This window comes from Protopterus annectens, chromosome 7.part0, assembly GCF_019279795.1.
Source record: "Protopterus annectens isolate FY-2018-M chromosome 7.part0, PAN1.0, whole genome shotgun sequence".
In the NCBI taxonomy this organism is placed as follows: Eukaryota; Metazoa; Chordata; order Ceratodontiformes; family Protopteridae; genus Protopterus; species Protopterus annectens.
This window is the reverse complement of record NC_056739.1, coordinates 1,842,534,968-1,842,553,010: the sequence shown is the minus strand read 5'-3', so window position 1 is coordinate 1,842,553,010 and position 18,043 is coordinate 1,842,534,968.

The window sequence follows — 18,043 nt, the reverse complement described above, 5'->3', positions numbered from 1 at the left end:
CTGCTGCTAATGTTAGTCACCTTCAAAGATACCTGTGGAGAGCTCCCCAACATATGTTCCGTGGCACTTGCGATAACTGTGTAATACTATAATGTAACATATTAGTTAGGTAGAAGTTCTAATCTCAGACATGGTAACTGTGAAACTGTGTGTGTTTGTGTGAGAAAAGTGTTTGTGTGTCTTTGATGATACCTGATTTTATGGACATTCACACTTACTACTCTCCCCTTACCCCTCCTTTAACACTGCAGCTGATGTTAGCCACCTTCAATGATACCTGTGTAGAGCTCTCCAACATGTAAGCTCTGTGGTGCGTGCCATAAATGTGGAACAATGTAATAGCAGTAACTACATAAGTATGGGTTGCATCTCATCTGTGGCAAGAGTTTCTGTGTGTACATATGTATGTCTGTACCTCAAAGATTTTGGCCCCATTTTCACCCAGTATACATTTCAGAGCCTGACTTTAGCAGTCCTGCAGATATCATCTACCTTAGAAGTACCTGTTGCTAACCCTAAAATCATGTCAGGTTACTGGTGCATGTGATAAGTGTGCAACATAATGGTCCGTAAAGATTGTTAAATAGAGGTTTGAACCTCACCCCTAGCAAATATAAATGTGAGGGTAAGGTAAAATTATTTTTGGGATCTCTCACCCACTACATGATTCAATACCAGTATTTACAAGGAGAGGTGATGTTCCTCACTTTAGAAGTACCTTGGGACAACATCCATCCTATTAGCTCCATGGCACATGCAATACATTATAGTAGCAACATATAGCTAGGTAGGGGTTAGAATGTCTGTACTGGGACGTGTGTGTGTGTCTGTCATCAGTATCTTGTGTGGAGGTTGCTGTGCGTTTGTAATAGCAGGATCCATTGTGGGGTGGGTTTTGCTAAATTATTATGTTGAGGACCTAGTATATGTCACAATGTCCACCTTACAAGGACAACAGATGTCAAACACCAGAGAGGTTGGTGTAGACAATCCGTAGCCCTACATGTGACATTATGGAGTGGTGAACAATATAGGCAACCATTCATCTCATACACAAACACACTTGGCTAGGCAACAACCACTATATTGGTAGTTCCCTGCATATTGCTGCACAGATAGTAACCACAGTGTGATTACAGTGGACTACATGCTGTTGACCACAACAGTGCCACTGGCATCAGAAAGTACTTTGATGTGTTACATCTCCTGACTGTGTTCTATCCAGCAAGTAAAAGGACATGGCACCCTGTTCCATCCCCACAGTAGGCAAATAAATGCTTACAGTGGCCCTTTTGCTATGTTCCCCACTGGACATCTGCAACAACTCTAGAGTCTGCAAACGTAACCCACTAAGGGAATACCATGCCTTATACACATGCTCTGTATGGACAGACGCCACTAACTCCACTGAATAACTATATCATGCTGTTAATGTAGGTGCAAGCACAAGCTCAGTTACATAGCCAAGTCTCACCAAATGAGGACAGGAATGCTACATCGGAAGATAAGAATCTGTCCACACAACATGCCTTAGAGACCTCAAGTACACTTCCACACGTCAAAGAACATGTGTGCGGGATGTGCTCAACCCAGACACTCTCCATGTTATGGAATATAGATCACATACATGGAAGCAGTGCACATCACTGGCCACCCACAATAGTAATCCAGATGAGTTGATGGTGAATACAATACCCACCCCTAGAGGCCACTCCAGGGACTACACCCCTGAGACACACTGGAGACTATTGTCATGTGGCCTGATGCCAAGGTATTCCATTTGCCTAGCTTTGTACAGCTTTCAGGCCCATTCACCTACTACACACCTTTGAAGCAATGAACCTATGCATCTCAGTACTGACAAATGTATGTGTGTGTCTGTGTGTGTGTGTGTGTGTGTGTGTGTGTGTGTGTGTGTGTGTGTGTGTGTGTGTGTGTGCGTGCCTGTGTGTGTCTGTATGTGTGTGTGCCTGTGAGTGTATGTGTGTGTGTGTGTGTGTGTGTGTGTGTGTGTGTGTGTGTGTGTGTGTGTACATGAATGATTTTGAAGCCATTCACAGTCACTACACCTCTCATTGCCCTACTTTAGCATGCCTGCTGTCAGTCACCTTGAAATAACCCTTTGGCCATGTTTCAGCTCTATAAGCTCTGTGATGCTTGCAATAACTGCGTAATACTGTAGTGTACCAAACTAGTTAGGTAGGAGTTCTAATCCTGATCCTACCATCTGTAATAATGTGTGTGTGTTTCTCTGAGAGAGAGAGAGAGTGTATGTGTGTGTGTGTGTGTGTGTGTGTGTGTGTGTGTGTGTGTGTGTGTGTGTGTGTGTGTGTGTGTGTGTGTGTGTGTGTGTTTTTGTTGACACCTGATTTTGTGGACATTCACACTTACTACACTTCCCTTACCCCTCCTTTTGCACTGTTGCTGATGTCACTCATCTTCAAAGATACCTTTGGACAACTCTCCAACATGTAAGCTCCATGGCACGTGCAATAATTGCATAATACTGTAATAGCAATATATAGTTATGTAGGGGTTTGAAACTCAGTACTGATAATTGAGTGTTTGTGTGTGTGTCATTAGTATTCTGTGTGGGTGGTGGGGTGATTTTGTAATGACAGGATCTATTTCAGTGCGGGTTTTGCTACATCATTATATTGAGGACCTATATGCCCCAATGTCCACATTACAAGGCCAACAGTTTTCAAACACTGTAGAAGTTGTTGTAGACAATCCTCAGCCATAAATGTGTACAGCAATGTGCAATTACTATGGGACAGTATGGATTAGTAAACAATATAGGAAACCATTATAATACACAGATTTCACTCTCCACCCACAGATCATATACAAACACGCTTGGCATTTACTCTCTCACTCCCTTCCTGTCTTACTTTGTCTCTGTCTCTCTATCTCTCTGTCTATCTCTCTCTCCATCTCTGGTGGATGTGGAAAAGTACATCTGTTTTGCATATGCAGAAGCTTGAGATTTGTAAGTAATGCTCATGATCAGCTGATGGGCTGTGCACAAATTGCAATCCCCCACTTGCAAATTGCATGTGGAACAGCTGTGGTATCATTCCTATAGCCAATTGCTTGGAAACACACTCCTATAACTAAGCACTTTGTGTGGGTGTTGGCCCTTTTTCTTCACTATGAGCAGGACGTCAAGTGGCTGTCTGACAAACAGTATAACAGAGGGTACTTGAAAATATCTCTTACAACATACACTGTGGAGACAGGCCAACAAACAGGAAGGGGGATGTTCCAGACACGGTTATAGAATGTAAGTATTGCTGTTCTACATTTGAAGTAATGTTGGTTAACAGGGTTTGTGTGGATATGGCTATTTCTACATGATTTAAAGTCTGGCATGACAGTGTTATGTGGTTGAGGAAACTCTTACCTGTAGGGCTATCTGCAGAGTGGCCAGAGTTTGGAGTCTTACATGTGGTGTATTACTCACACATTACCTATCTTTAGAAATTCAGTAGCTACTCTGATGATTGCAGTCAGTACATGGTGACATCCATGTGAGTTACCGACTTCATATCCCTTAGAAGAAATATGTCACAACAAACCCTGTTACACCAGGAATTTTCTCAGTTTATCACAGCAATATGTCAATAATGGCCCTGTGTTTGTGCCTCTGTCCCCCAAGTCTGTCACACTTTGTCCATATGTCATGCAGTAAGAGGTGCATATGTACAGTATATCATTATTTACTGACATCATACCTGATAACAAGCCAGTGAGATATCAGACTGCTAGACATGTTATGTATAGTAGGCCTTATATTTGAGGACAAAACCTGGACATTCTGTTGTAGTCTGTACAGTAGTGAGGTCTGTGTACTTATGGTGATTATTGACAGAGTGTCAGTATTATGTAGCAGTGTATTGTGAATATGCTGCATGGCCTGTGTACAGACTGTGGTAGATGTCAGTGTTCTTAGTCCTGTTCTATCTGACATTGCATGCTGCTCCAGTTTCTGGTACCCTATCAGTGTATATTTTTATAGTGCCAGACTGACATATGTACCATACCACAGTCAGGCATCAGACTGCACTGTGTATTGGGCCAGAATACGTAGGTTTAGTGTGTGAGTGGCAAATACGAGGGTGGTTTTGTTCACACAGTCCATGTACTGTACTATTAATTAGGTTTACCATAATGTGACTGTGACTGTGTTGAGATTGGATTTGGATATGCACTTTCACAATGGTGTCTGCTAATCCATGCTGTTACATGCCTATAGTGCCTGCTACATTTGCAAGTACATGTGTAATCCCTCATAAGAAACTTGGATCAGTGTTATGGCAGTCTGCTTGTAGTTTACACAGTGATTTGTGATATGCCTATCAGCTCAGTGTATCTACCTAGTGTGATGTTATGTCCAGATATATGTCATATGTACTGCTGCCTGGCCACCATATGTGTATTTCTGAAAAGCAGTGGGATACTGTGAAGATGTTTCTCACTAACTAGTGGGAAGTATGTGGGCTTGTGACCTCTGATCGTCCAGTTAATATGTATTAGGACAGACAGGAGGGTGTGAATGCATCAACTGTGTGAGTTATCTGTTCCAGTATTTGTGTGATATCCCCATTTTCATGGCTGTAAACAACCCCTTTGTCAGGTTTGGTCCACACGTCTTGCACTAAGGAGTTCTATGTATACCTCTGGACTGACCAGATTGTGTGAGACTGTCCAAGTTCATTGGTCATATTTCTACTGTATTCCACAGGATCATTACTATGATCTGCATGGTACTTCACTATGATGATCGTATGATGTTTGTCAGTAACTGATGGCATAAATGTCAGTATCAGAAGTGACTTCCTACACACATCTGTTGACACAACCCCTGTTTCTGTAGCAACATTCTACATTTATACATGTGATACTTACATTACATTCCCTTGCACTAAGAGGTTGTGACTTATGGTGCTGAGGTATGACTCCACTACATGTTATGGGCATTTATATATATATATATATATATATATATATATATATATATATATATATATATATATATATATATATATATATATATATATATATATATATATGTGTGTGTGTGTGTGTGTGTGTGTACATGTATACATATATCTACATATGTGTGTGTGTGTGTGTATATATATATATATATATATATATATATATATATATATATATATATATATATATCCATATCTTTATGTGTAAACATGAGTGTTGTATATACCTTCCCAGATGTATCCCATCATATTTATCTGATATGTGTATATTTAGATATAAAAAAGCTGACTGATTCAACTCTATTTTCTCTTACAATTACTAAACAATTGTAGTAGTCAAAGCAGTTATTCACTACTATTCAGTATGTGTACTGAATGACATATTTCAAAAAAACAAAAAATGCGAACTAAACCAATAAGAGCGATAGTTACCAGGTTTATTTAGCATTAGAACAAAAATATATAAAAAACACGCTTTCGGTAAAGACTGTGCTTCACCTTCATCAGAATACAAAGTATCAAATGTAAAGTACAACACTTTTAAACTGTTTCCAAAAGGCAATTAAGAACGTCACTTCCCTTAGCTTAGCTAGAAGGCATGAAAAACATGGCGTTCGTTAACCTGTAATTTAAACATTTAATTTATGGAACTTTATACAAGAATGTATTTAAAGGTATATATTTAAAAGTATGTATTTAAAAGTATATTTTTATAAGTGCATTCAAAATTAATAATAATAAAAAATCTTCTTTTCAAGGAAGTAAAATAGAATGTGTAAATCGAACACACCTATAATACAACACTCAACTAGAACATGCCCTTATATGTTGACTCGTAACTACATCCAGCAGCCGAAATATTTAATGCCAATTTAAATAAAAAACAAACAACAAAAAACATTATTAATAACTTGCAAAATCGATTTTTAAACCTAAAAAAGTTTTTTAATTCATTGCTTTGTTTATCTACTTAATTTATTAAATTCTTTAAGATAAACTTTTTATTCATAAATAATGAATATTTAAAATATTTCAATGACTTAATCATTTGAATGTTAAAAATGTATAATTTCTTATAAAGTACATTATGTAAATCATGATGTTATTCGCTAATCAAAATTGATAAAAATAAATTATTCAACTTTTAAAAATTTTTTTTACACATAAATTAACTATGAATTTCTCAAATGTATGTAAAAAAGAAGGATGTAAAAATTAGATCTAATCTTTTTTATATGGATATATATGTAGTACTTAATACTAAAAACCAAAATAAAATTAGAATATAGAATACTGTAAATATTGATTTTATATTAAAATATTAATTATAATATAATATGCGAATTTCTTATAACCTTTTAAGAGCTAGCAATTTAAGAATGCATTTAATTGATATGTAAACATTTAAGCCAGGATAGGCGCTTGCAATAGTTCTAATTTGCCACATTAACTCATCTATCTCAAGGGTTAACTGCCATGGTCCACCTCTTGGGACATGTATTCTTTGATGTAAGATAACAAACTTGAAATTATGATTAGAATGCTCAAGTATGTGTTTTGCTAAGGCATTGTTAGTGTCCTTCTTACTAATAGCATACTTGTGCTCGTAAATCCTTTGCTTGATTTTTCTCTCTGTTTTGCCTACATAAAAGGCATTACATTGCTCACATAATGCTGCATAAACAATTCCTTTACTATCACAATTATATCTTTTATTAATCTTGTATCTCGCATCGTTGATAACTACCTCTTTTGTTACTAAAATCGAGGAGCATTGCGGGCAAGCACCACATTTATACATGCCTTTCGATGAACTAGGATGTAATGCCTGCTTTTTTTCTAACAGCATCTTCAGGTTATAATTTCTTCTATATGTATTTTTAAGTAGTGGACCTAACTTGTTGTGCAATGCTATATCTTCAGAAATAATTCTCCAATTTTTATTCATAATGCCTCTAATAAATTTATGGTCACTAGAAAATGTACACAAAAAGCTGCTCTTATAAGACTCATGAATGCCAGAAAAAAGGTTCTACTTGGTGCATCTCTATTAAATTGATGTTATTATGAATTTCATTTAATAGGGGTTTGAAGTGGCCTGAAATTCTTTTGACCCTAACTTCATCCCTAATATTAGCAACTAGTTTAAAGGGATAAGCTCTGTTTAAAAAACATGTTTTCCAAATTATCGCATTCATGGTCAAAATCTGCTAATGTTGTAATCATCCTAGCTGCCCTGACCATTTGGCCCTTAACAACTGCTTTTTTCTGATGGAACGGGTGGTAGCTACTAAAGTGCAAAAAGGCGTTGGAATATGTGGGTTTTCTGTAAATCTTACTAATAAATCTCAAATTTGATCTATCTTTAATGAGTAAGATGTCTAGGAAATTAATGCTGGTATCATCCAGGTTGAACGTGAATTGTAAGAAATCAGTTAATTCGGTGATGCTTGTAATAAAGGAAGGCACCAGCCCTTTTTAAAAGTTTAATAATTTATTTTTATCAATTTTGATTAGCGAATAACATCACAATTTGCATAATGTACTTTATAAGAAATTATACATTTTTAACATTCAAATGATTAAGTCATTGAAATATTTTAAATACTCGTTATTTATGAATAAAAAGTTTATCTTAAAAAATTTAATAAATTAAGTAGATAAACAAAGCAATGAATTAAAAAACTTTTTTAGGTTTAAAAATCGATTTTGCAAGTTATTAATAATGTTTTTTGTTGTTTGTTTTTTATTTAAATTGGCATTAAATATTTCGGCTGCTGGATGTAGTTACGAGTCAACATATAAGGGCATGTTCTAGTTGAGTGTTGTATTATAGCTGTGTTCGAGTTACACATTCTATTTTACTTCCTTGAAAAGAAGATTTTTTATTATTATTAATTTTGAATGCACTTATAAAAATATACTTTTAAATACATACTTTTAAATATATACCTTTAAATACATTCTTGTATAAAGTTTCATAAATTAAATGTTTAAAGTACAGGTTAACGAACGCCAGGTTTTTCATGCCTTCTAGCTAAGCTAATGGAAGTGACGTTCTTAACTGCCTTTTGGAAACAGTTTAAAAGTGTTGTACTTTACATTTGATACTTTGTATTCTGATGAAGGTGAAGCACAGTCTTTACTGAAAGCGTGTTTTTTATATATTTTTGTTCTAACGCTAAATAAACCTGGTAACTATCGCTCTTATTGGTTTAGTTCGCATTTTTTGTTTTATCTGGTTTGTTCAAAATCTGTGAGTTTCATGTTTTCATGGTGAACGAAACCGGAGCAGGTAGTCAAGTTCCTCTCTTCTCTCAAGACGAGGGAAATAACCTACGTACTTCTAATCAGGATTCTTCTAACTTGGACAACTCGATTGGGAACTTAACAGCACTTGTGCAAGTGCTGTTGGGGCGAGTGGACACTTTAACCCAAAGACTTGATGCTCCAGCATTTCAAGGAGCTAATCTACAGCAGCAAAGCCGTATTTTGCCTACCGGTAACACAAGGAACATTGAAGGGGTAAACACTGTTTCAAATGCGAATGTAGCACCTAATTCAAATGTAGTACCTAATTCGAATGTAGCTATTCCAGTCATTCCTTCTACGTCTCGGGCTGACAACAACCAAGGTTTGAGCAACCCGCAGCCAGCCGGACAGAGTCCTTTGAATGGGGAAGTCATAATACAAGAAAACAGCTTACCTTCCATTAATTCCTTTTTGGATAACAACAACTTTTTTTCATTTGGGACTCAAATGGCTGGTCGACACCAAAGCCAGCCTATTGTAAGTACTTTATCTAACATCATAAATGACTTTGATTATAAACTGTTTCGTTGCAGAAAGCTGCAACTAGAAGTCGCATATTTAACAGAGAGTATAGAGAAAAAAGTTGTACCTAAGGGTTTGCGCCAATGGCGATACCCAACAGGTCTAATCGAAAACTCTCTTTTTCATCAGGAACTATTGAGAATGTTTGACAGGCAGGAAGTAGAATTTTTAAATAGACTGATTATGCATTACAACACTGAGATTGGAGATTTGAAAGCTGACTTGGAAATCTTGGAACACACTATTAAAACACATGAAGAGTTTCCAAGATACAAGTATGAATATGCTCATATTTTTTCTAGCATAGATGCCACCATTACTAAGTTGCTGGCTAACAAAAAGAAAAAAATAGCATGGGATGTCTCAGATTATACTAACAATAAGGCCTATCCAAGGCCTCCAGTCTTTCATCCCAGAAGTACCAATGTCTCTAATCAAACAATTACGTATCTTGATGAAAACAATATAGACCTGGACGACAATGTAATCACCACTAACGATACCGCTCTGGATGAACCAGAAATGCAACAACCAAGGCGTAGTGAAAGACTAAATAGTAATAGAAACAACAGGGATAATGAGATGGCTAATGCTAATAACCAACAGCGGAGTGTCAACAACAATCATAACAATAATACCTATAATAATCATAACAACAATGCTGACACATCACCGCAGGGTTTTCACAGGAGCCACAATGGATCACAGAACAATTATCAACCGTACAAGAAACAATATCCATTCAAGAGCAAAAGGAAACAGAGGAGGAGATAACTGACAGTTTTTCACTAAATGCTTATCCTGTAACACTCAGAAGCACTGGAGGTGACTTTAGTGTCTATAATTTTACTGAACTGGACATTAAACAAGAATGGGTTGACTTTTTTTCAAAAGATGGATTTAGTAAAAACCATTATAGATTTAAAATTATTTGTTCGCAAATTGAATTTAAATGTTTTAATAGGGAATAGCACATCTTTAGTCAATTCCAAAAGAGTCTCTAGTGTATTTCACCCAGTGCTCCACCCCACTCTTGGGCTATTTGAAAGAATGTGCGAAATGGACCTTAGGGATTTGCAAAGGACCTCTGGTAATCAGGTTGACAACAACACTAACACTAGAATAACAGAATATGAAATAATTAATTTATTACAAATATGTCAGATACGAGCAATGAAGCCAAACAAAGGCGGAGGTTTAGTTTTAATGAATCAAGATGTATATGTTAAATCTATGTGTAGGCTCTTAAACACAGATGTTTATATTAAAGTTTCATTAAATGAGCTTAATATAGCTTATGGTCGAATTAAGAACATACTAGAGGACCTCTTTCTAGAAGCGTACATTGATTTAGATCTGTACCAATATTTATTGATGATAGCACCTAGGGTACCATATCTTTTTGGAGTCCCTAAGCTACATAAATCTATTAGTAATCCACCATTCAGACCAATAGTTGACGGGAGAGGCTCGGTGACATATGCCTGTGCAAAACAAGTTGACAAACTATTGAAGCCCTTTATTGAATCTGAAACTCAAATCTGTAAAGATTCATGGAGTTTCTTGCATAATATCAACGATGTCAAATATCATGAAGAGGCACTGTTTTTAACTATAGACGTTAAGGACCTCTATATCGTCATCCCTCAACATTTAGGAATGGAATGGATTAGAGATTATTTAATTTCTAAAAAGGTTACTGACAACACTATTTATCTAATAGAAACATTACTAGAAGTAGTATTGTCTAACAATTTTATGATGTTTGAAGGGGAATTGTATTTGCAAAAATCAGGAGTAGCGATGGGTTCCCCTTGTGGGGGAACCTTTGCGAATGCAATCATGGCCCATTGGGAAAACACTCTTCTTTTCAAACACCCAATGTTCAAGGAACATGTCTCCTGGTACACTAGGTACTAGGATGACGTGTTTTTGATTTGGAGGGGACCAAAAGGGTTGGTGCCTTCCTTTATTACAAGCATCGCCGAATTAACTGATTTCTTACAATTCACATTCAACCTGGATGATACCAGCATTAATTTCCTAGACATCTTACTCATTAAAGATAGATCAAATTTGAGATTTATTAGTAAGATTTACAGAAAACCCACATATTCCAACGCTTTTTTGCACTTTAGTAGCTGCCACCCGTTCCATCAGAAAAAAGCAGTTGCTAAGGGCCAAATGGTCAGGGCAGCTAGGATGATTACAACATTAACAGATTTTGACCATGAATGCGATAATTTGGAAAACATGTTTTTAAACAGAGCTTATCCCTTTAAACTAGTTGCTAATATTAGGGATGAAGTTAGGGTCAAAAGAATTTCAGGCCACTTCAAACCCCTATTAAATGAAATTCCTAATAACATCAATTTAATAGAGATGCAACAAGTAGAACCTTTTTCTGGCATTCATGAGTCTTATAAGAGCAGCTTTTTGTGTACATTTTCTAGTGACCATAAATTTATTAGAGGCATTATGAATAAAAATTGGAGAATTATTTCTGAAGATATAGCATTGCACAACAAGTTAGGTCCACAACTTAAAATTACATATAGAAGAAATTATAACCTGAAGATACTGTTAGAAAAAAAGCAGGAATTACATCCTAGTTCATCTAAAGGCATGTATAAATGTGGTGCTTGCCCGCAATGCTCCTCAATTTTAGTAACAAAGGAGGTAGTTATCAACGATGTGAGATACAAGACTAATAAAAGATAGAATTGTGATAGTAAAGGAATTGTTTATGCAGCATTATGTGAACAATGTAATGCCTTTTATATAGGCAAAACTGAGAGAAAAATCAAGCAAAGGATTTACGAGCACAAGTATGCTATTAGTAAGAAGGACACTAACAATGCCTTAGCAAAACACATACTTGAGCATTCTAATCATAATTTCAAGTTTGTTATCTTACATCAAAGTATACATGACCCAAGAGGTGGACCATGGCAGTTAACCCTTGAGATAGATGAGTTAATGTGGCAAATTAGAACTATTGCAAGCGCCTATCCTGGCTTAAATGATTACATATCAATTAAATGCATTCTTAAATTGCTAGCTCTTAAAAGGTTATAAGAAATTCTGAAAATATATTATTATTAATATTTTAATATAAAATCAATATTTACAGTATTCTATATTCTAATTTTATTTTGGTTTTTAGTATTAAGTATTACATATATATCCATATAAAAAAGATTAGATCTAATTTTTACATCCTTCTTTTTTACATACATTTGAGAAATTCATAGTTAATTTATGTGTAAAAAAAATTTTTAAAAGTTTAATAATTTATTTTTATCAATTTTGATTAGCGAATAACATCACGATTTACATAATGTACTTTATAAGAAATTATACATTTTTAACATTCAAATGATTAAGTCATTGAAATATTTTAAATATTCATTATTTATGAATAAAAAGTTTATCTTAAAGAATTTAATAAATTAAGTAGATAATCAAAGCAATGAATTAAAAAACTTTTTTAGGTTTAAAAATCCATTTTGCAAGTTTTTAATAATGTTTTTTGTTGTTTGTTTTTTATTTAAATTGGCATTAAATATTTCGGCTGCTGGATGTAGTTACGAGTCAACATATAAGGGCATGTTCTAGTTGAATGTTGTATTATAAGTGTGTTCGATTTACACATTCTATTTTACTTCCTTGAAAAGAAGATTTTTTTATTATTAATTTTGAATGCACTTATAAAAATATACTTTTAAATACATACTTTTAAATATATACCTTTAAATACATTCTTGAATAAAGTTCCATAAATTAAATGTTTAAATTACAGGTTAACGAACGCCAGGTTTTTCATGCCTTCTAGCTAAGCTAAGGGAAGTGACGTTCTTAATTGCCTTTTGGAAACAGTTTAAAAGTGTTGTACTTTACATTTGATACTTTGTATTCTGATGAAGGTAAAGCACAGTCTTTACCGAAAGCGTGTTTTTTATATATTTTTGTTCTAACGCTAAATAAACCTGGTAACTATTGCTCTTATTGGTTTAGTTTGCATTTTTTGTTTTATCTGGTTTGTTCAAAATCTGTGAGTTTCATATTTGAAAAAAAAACAGACCTTCACAGCTCTGATGGCTTAGTGATTAACTGCTGTGACTATAGTGTACAGGGTCTTGGGTTCAAGGGCTGTTTATTTTGTTACTGGGCAGAACAAGGACTGTTGGATATAGAGTGATTAAGGCAGTTTTGAGCAGCTTTAAGTGGGTTTGCATGGGTTTGCATGATGGTAAGTGGTGCTAAAGTACGGTTAAACAAATAAGCACTTGCACCATGTAGGCTTCACTTACCAGTGCGCAAATGTGCTTAGCATTTACATTTAAGCAATGCTTACACCTACTAAGCATAGCTCAGCATTGGTAACAAGTGATCACTTGCCAGTCTGATAAAATAGCAGGGTATTTACATCTTTAATAAGTGTAATCAATTCCATGTTCATAATATGCTTCTATGTGCTGTCATTACAGTAGCAAGGGGTGTGAGTATACTGTATGGGGCACCTGAGTATACATGGCTAGTACAACACTCTTTTCTCTTTGTATGTTTTCCATACATGTGTAGTGTCTCAGGTTATATGCAGTCACACTTGCATGTTTTGTATCATTACATTACTAATTTTAACAGTGCTTTTCCAAGTAGGAGTAGATTGCAGATTGTAGTACTGGAACTATACACCCCCTGCATGCAAAGCTGGACTCTGAGTGCTGACTATCTTGTTCTTGGTGTGTGAGATGCATGTTATTAAGTATCTGATATGTGGATAGTAAATGTAGACTACTATGTGTTTAGGACAGGTCATTGAGGGCTGCTGCCATGTAGAAGTGGCATACCTATTAGAGTCAGATGTCTGTCTGTCAAAACATTCATCCTAATGCATAACCTGTTGGCTAGCTGATTTCTGTCTCTCCTCTATACAGATGTGCAGATGCCAGGTATCCATCTTGGCTGCTTACAGGCAATCTATGACTGACTGACACTGACATGTCTGCACACCTGTGTTATGAATGCCACAGCTAGGAAACCCCACCCTGTATGCACCACATGCCATGGATACCTCAACCAGACTACCACAGTCAACAGAACATGCTTGGGTACAGGTATCTAACCCAGACACTGGCCATGTTATGTAATATATGTTGCATGCATGTCAATTGTAGCACCTCACTGCCCTCTGCAAGAGAAAATCAGATTATTGGATGTTGAATTTAACTGTCACCCTGGGGATCACTCAAGTGGCATCAGTTGATAGATGACCTGCTGATAAATGTCAGGTGGCATGATACCAGTGTACCCACATACCCTACTCTTCTCATCTCACCATGGACATTAGCCTGGTACACACCTAGGAACACCTGGACCTATGGACCCCAGTACTGACAAATGTGTCAATGTGCATTACTGAAAATAACAGTGGCTGTGTGTTTGTAAACTTGCAGTTGACAATACCCTGAGGGCTGTCTCACTCAAACACCCCCCATTGCCATACTTAGAAATGGCTGCTGCTGTAATTGATGTTAAATGCACCTTGTTACACCCTTCACCCTATGGGCTATCTGGAACTTGCAGTACCAGCATAGCACTGTTCTACAAATAGGTAGAAAGGTGTGGGTTATCCTCTGAGTCCTGGCAAGTGTGTATATGTGTGTGAGTGTGTATATTTGTAGGAGACAGCATTCTAAGGCCACATTCTCCAAATACAATAAACCTTGTCATACGTTATAAGGGATAGTGATGTTGTTGATATTAGGAGAGCCTTGACAAACCCTTACCCTACTATCCCTGTGGCATGTGCAATAAATGCATTTCCCTGTAGAAGCACTAATTAGATAGACAATGGGTTCTATTGCAGTCCTCATCAATGTGTGATTGTGGGTATGTCAAAGCATTATCATGGGTTTCAGTGAGTACAATATCCAATGTGGGATGTAAGTGCTGGGTATACTGGCTTTACACCATGGTACCCCCAGTACATGTCCCAAGGTCCACTGTATGAGGACTGTGGTCACCATCAGCCATACAGGTAACTGATTACACTATCCAGCTCAATGATGCATCTGCTGTGTGCAAATTCTCTGTAACAGAATGGACCCTCTGACAAGGTAGTTAGCACTGCTAAACCCAGGTCAGACAGATGTGTGTATGACTGTTATGTGTTTGACATTGTGTATATGATAGTACGTCATACTATGTGTTGTTCATTAACACCCAGTACATCCCCCATTACCATACTGTACTAGGCCTGGTGATGTTCTTCACTTAACAAGAAACTCAGGACACGCCTCATCCTAAAATCTCTGTGGTGTGTGCAATTAAGGCCAAACACATTAGTGGCAGGAAGTACCTAGGTAGGGGTTTTACTCTCAGTGTTAGCAAGTAAGTGTGTGTATGTGAAGGGATCTACTTCAGTTTGCAGAAAATACATGTCCCAAAAGATCATTTGTCTGAGAATTAACTGGCAAAAGGTAATATTTCAAAGGCATCATCTTGTGGAAATTCATTCCATCAAAACTAGTAGTAGATGTGTAAATGCCCTCTTCCTCACTGTACAAATGTACAGAGATACTGGACTTGGTATATATAGTTGGGTGTGGTTGTTGTGGGCACAGCCACCCACATTGGGGTTATTGCTGTGCATATCCTCCCACTTAGTCTGCTGTTATACTGTATAGTTTATGTTAACAGGTTAAGTAGTTTTTAATCACACTATGTGTAGTTCTACACCACTGCACACCCTCCAAAGTGGGGGGGGGGGTGTGTGCCACCCACACTAGTGCACCTATATTTATAGGTTCATAGGTTCATAGGTTCATACTAGGCTATCTGCCCTAGGGCATTTATAAGCCTAGCCAGAGTGTGTGTGGCTTTCACCACCCCTTAGGATGAGAATACTATACCCATTAGTTTGCTGTGCCTCTGTCCAGCAGTGATACAGAGATGATTCCCGGGGTAAACCTATGATCTCCCATCCCCTCGTCAAGATTTCTCTTGAACAGAGTCAGTGAGGGGCTCTGCCTCACATGGACTGGGATTCTGTTCCATAGTGTAGGGAGTCTCTGGGTGATGAATCTGTCCCTCCAGCATGTCCTATTTATATCCGTGTTGAGGTTTAAGTCTCTTGCTCTCGTGGCTCTGGTGGATTTGGATTTTTTGAGGTGGAGCATGTCCATTAATTCCGGGTTGGACATGGCCTTGTATGTCAGGCACAGATCACCTCTGAGCAGACGGTATGCGACTGAATAGAGCTGGAGTTTCTTCAGTCGGGCATCGTATGACATATGTTTGAGCCCCTTTATACTTTTGGTGAGGAACTTTTGGGGTCTTTCCTACTGCTGCAGGTGTCGGGTAAGGTACATTCTGAATGGGGCGTTGTACTCAATCATTGGTCTGATAAGTGAAGAGTACAGGGGTACAATGACCTCTCCTGATCTGGATGTGAATCCCTTCATGATCAGGTGGGCAATGTAGAAGGTCTTCCTAACCACTTTGGCAATGTGAGTGTCAAAAGAGAGGTTACTGTCAACTTGGGTCCCCAGGTCCCTGATAACTTCTTCCGTGTTTAATGGATTACCACCTATGTGGTAATTAGGGGTTACCTTGTTTTTCCCAAAGGGTATGACTATACATTTTTTGGCATTTAGCTTAAGGCCATGGCTCTGGCACCAGTTATCCATTTCTATGAGATCTTTCTGGAGGATGTCTGTGTCTGATGGAGTGTCAATTATGGTGCCCATTATTAACTCCAGGATTGCACTACATTGGGGAAGAAGACATATGCTGTGCCAGTACTATTGTCAATGAGATTAAACTGGCAGTCTGATTATTTACTGATGTGATGTTTTGCCTATTTGGTCTTGGTGGAATTACATAGGCCAAAATGAGTTCACTGCAAAATTAAGTACATCAATGTGTACAGTATTCTCTGTGTATTGCACTAACACCAAAGCCTGTGTGTGTGCATGTGTGTGTGTGTGTGTGTGTGTGTGTGTGTGTGTGTGTGTGTGTGTGTGTGTGTGTGTGTCTGTGTGTGTGTGTGTGTGTGTGTGTTATTCACAAGCATTTGGTGTGTGCCACCCAGTACACTTACCATTGTCCAATGTAGAAGAGCTGCTAACATCAGCCACAATGCAGTCATCTGTATACACCCCTCAGATCTATCAGTCATGTGACACATGCAGTAACTGTTATACAGACCTGTTATTTGTGTTCAGCTGTACCCAGGATATGACACAGTCAATGTGTCACCACAGTGCCATACCCCTTGTAGGAAAGGCAGCAGACCAATATCCTGCTGACACATAGACACCAACAACACAAACTGAATACATTATGGAGACCACAATCAGTCAGTGTTAATAATAGCTACAATGCATCATGGCTGGGCAGCTACACACCCTGACATGTAAGCATTAAACCTTCCAGCTAAAAACATGTTAAACAGCATTTCATTGTTAAGCCTTAGTACATTCACACTGTGCATCAACACCATATTAACATGTCCCTGCATTGATGGTATGGACAGGGATATGGCACAGGTATCACCATTTGCACATGGTGTGTTGTGTGTTTGCCAGAGCCCTAGGCTGAGCTGTTTGGTTGACATCATGTGTGTATGTTAGGCTGTTCTTTATCAATTGGGCTGTGCAGATGTGGTGTGTGTAGGTATGGGGGTGCCCTAGCTGTGTCGGCGATGTGTGTGTGTATGCATGCGCCCAGTTCTGCCATGTGGCTGCCCTATGCAGTGGTTTGTTGGAGATCTGCAGACTGTACAAGGCAGGGTGTACAGTTCACCTTGTCCAGCCATGGACATGGGAACTGTGCCTGCCAGTGGTTCCATGGGCACTACCAGGTAGAAGCCCAGATATGTTACTCTCCCCTGATGATGACAATTGTCCGCTAGTTCTGCATCTCTTTTGGCACTGGCCAGGACCACATGCATGTGGCCTGCTGCATTGTGTTATGGACAGCATCCCCCTGCAGTTGGTGCTGTTACTACGGGAATGGCTGAGACTTGTTGCACATGCATGTAGACCTCCACATGTTGGTGTTGCTGACCTATGTTCATGTGGCTGATGCCCTACTCCCACAACATGCTGTAACACAGACACCACACAGTTAAGGATTCCCATCATCTCACCTAGCTGTCAAACCAGGACCTCTGCAAAATAACGGTGGGCACCTGCAAC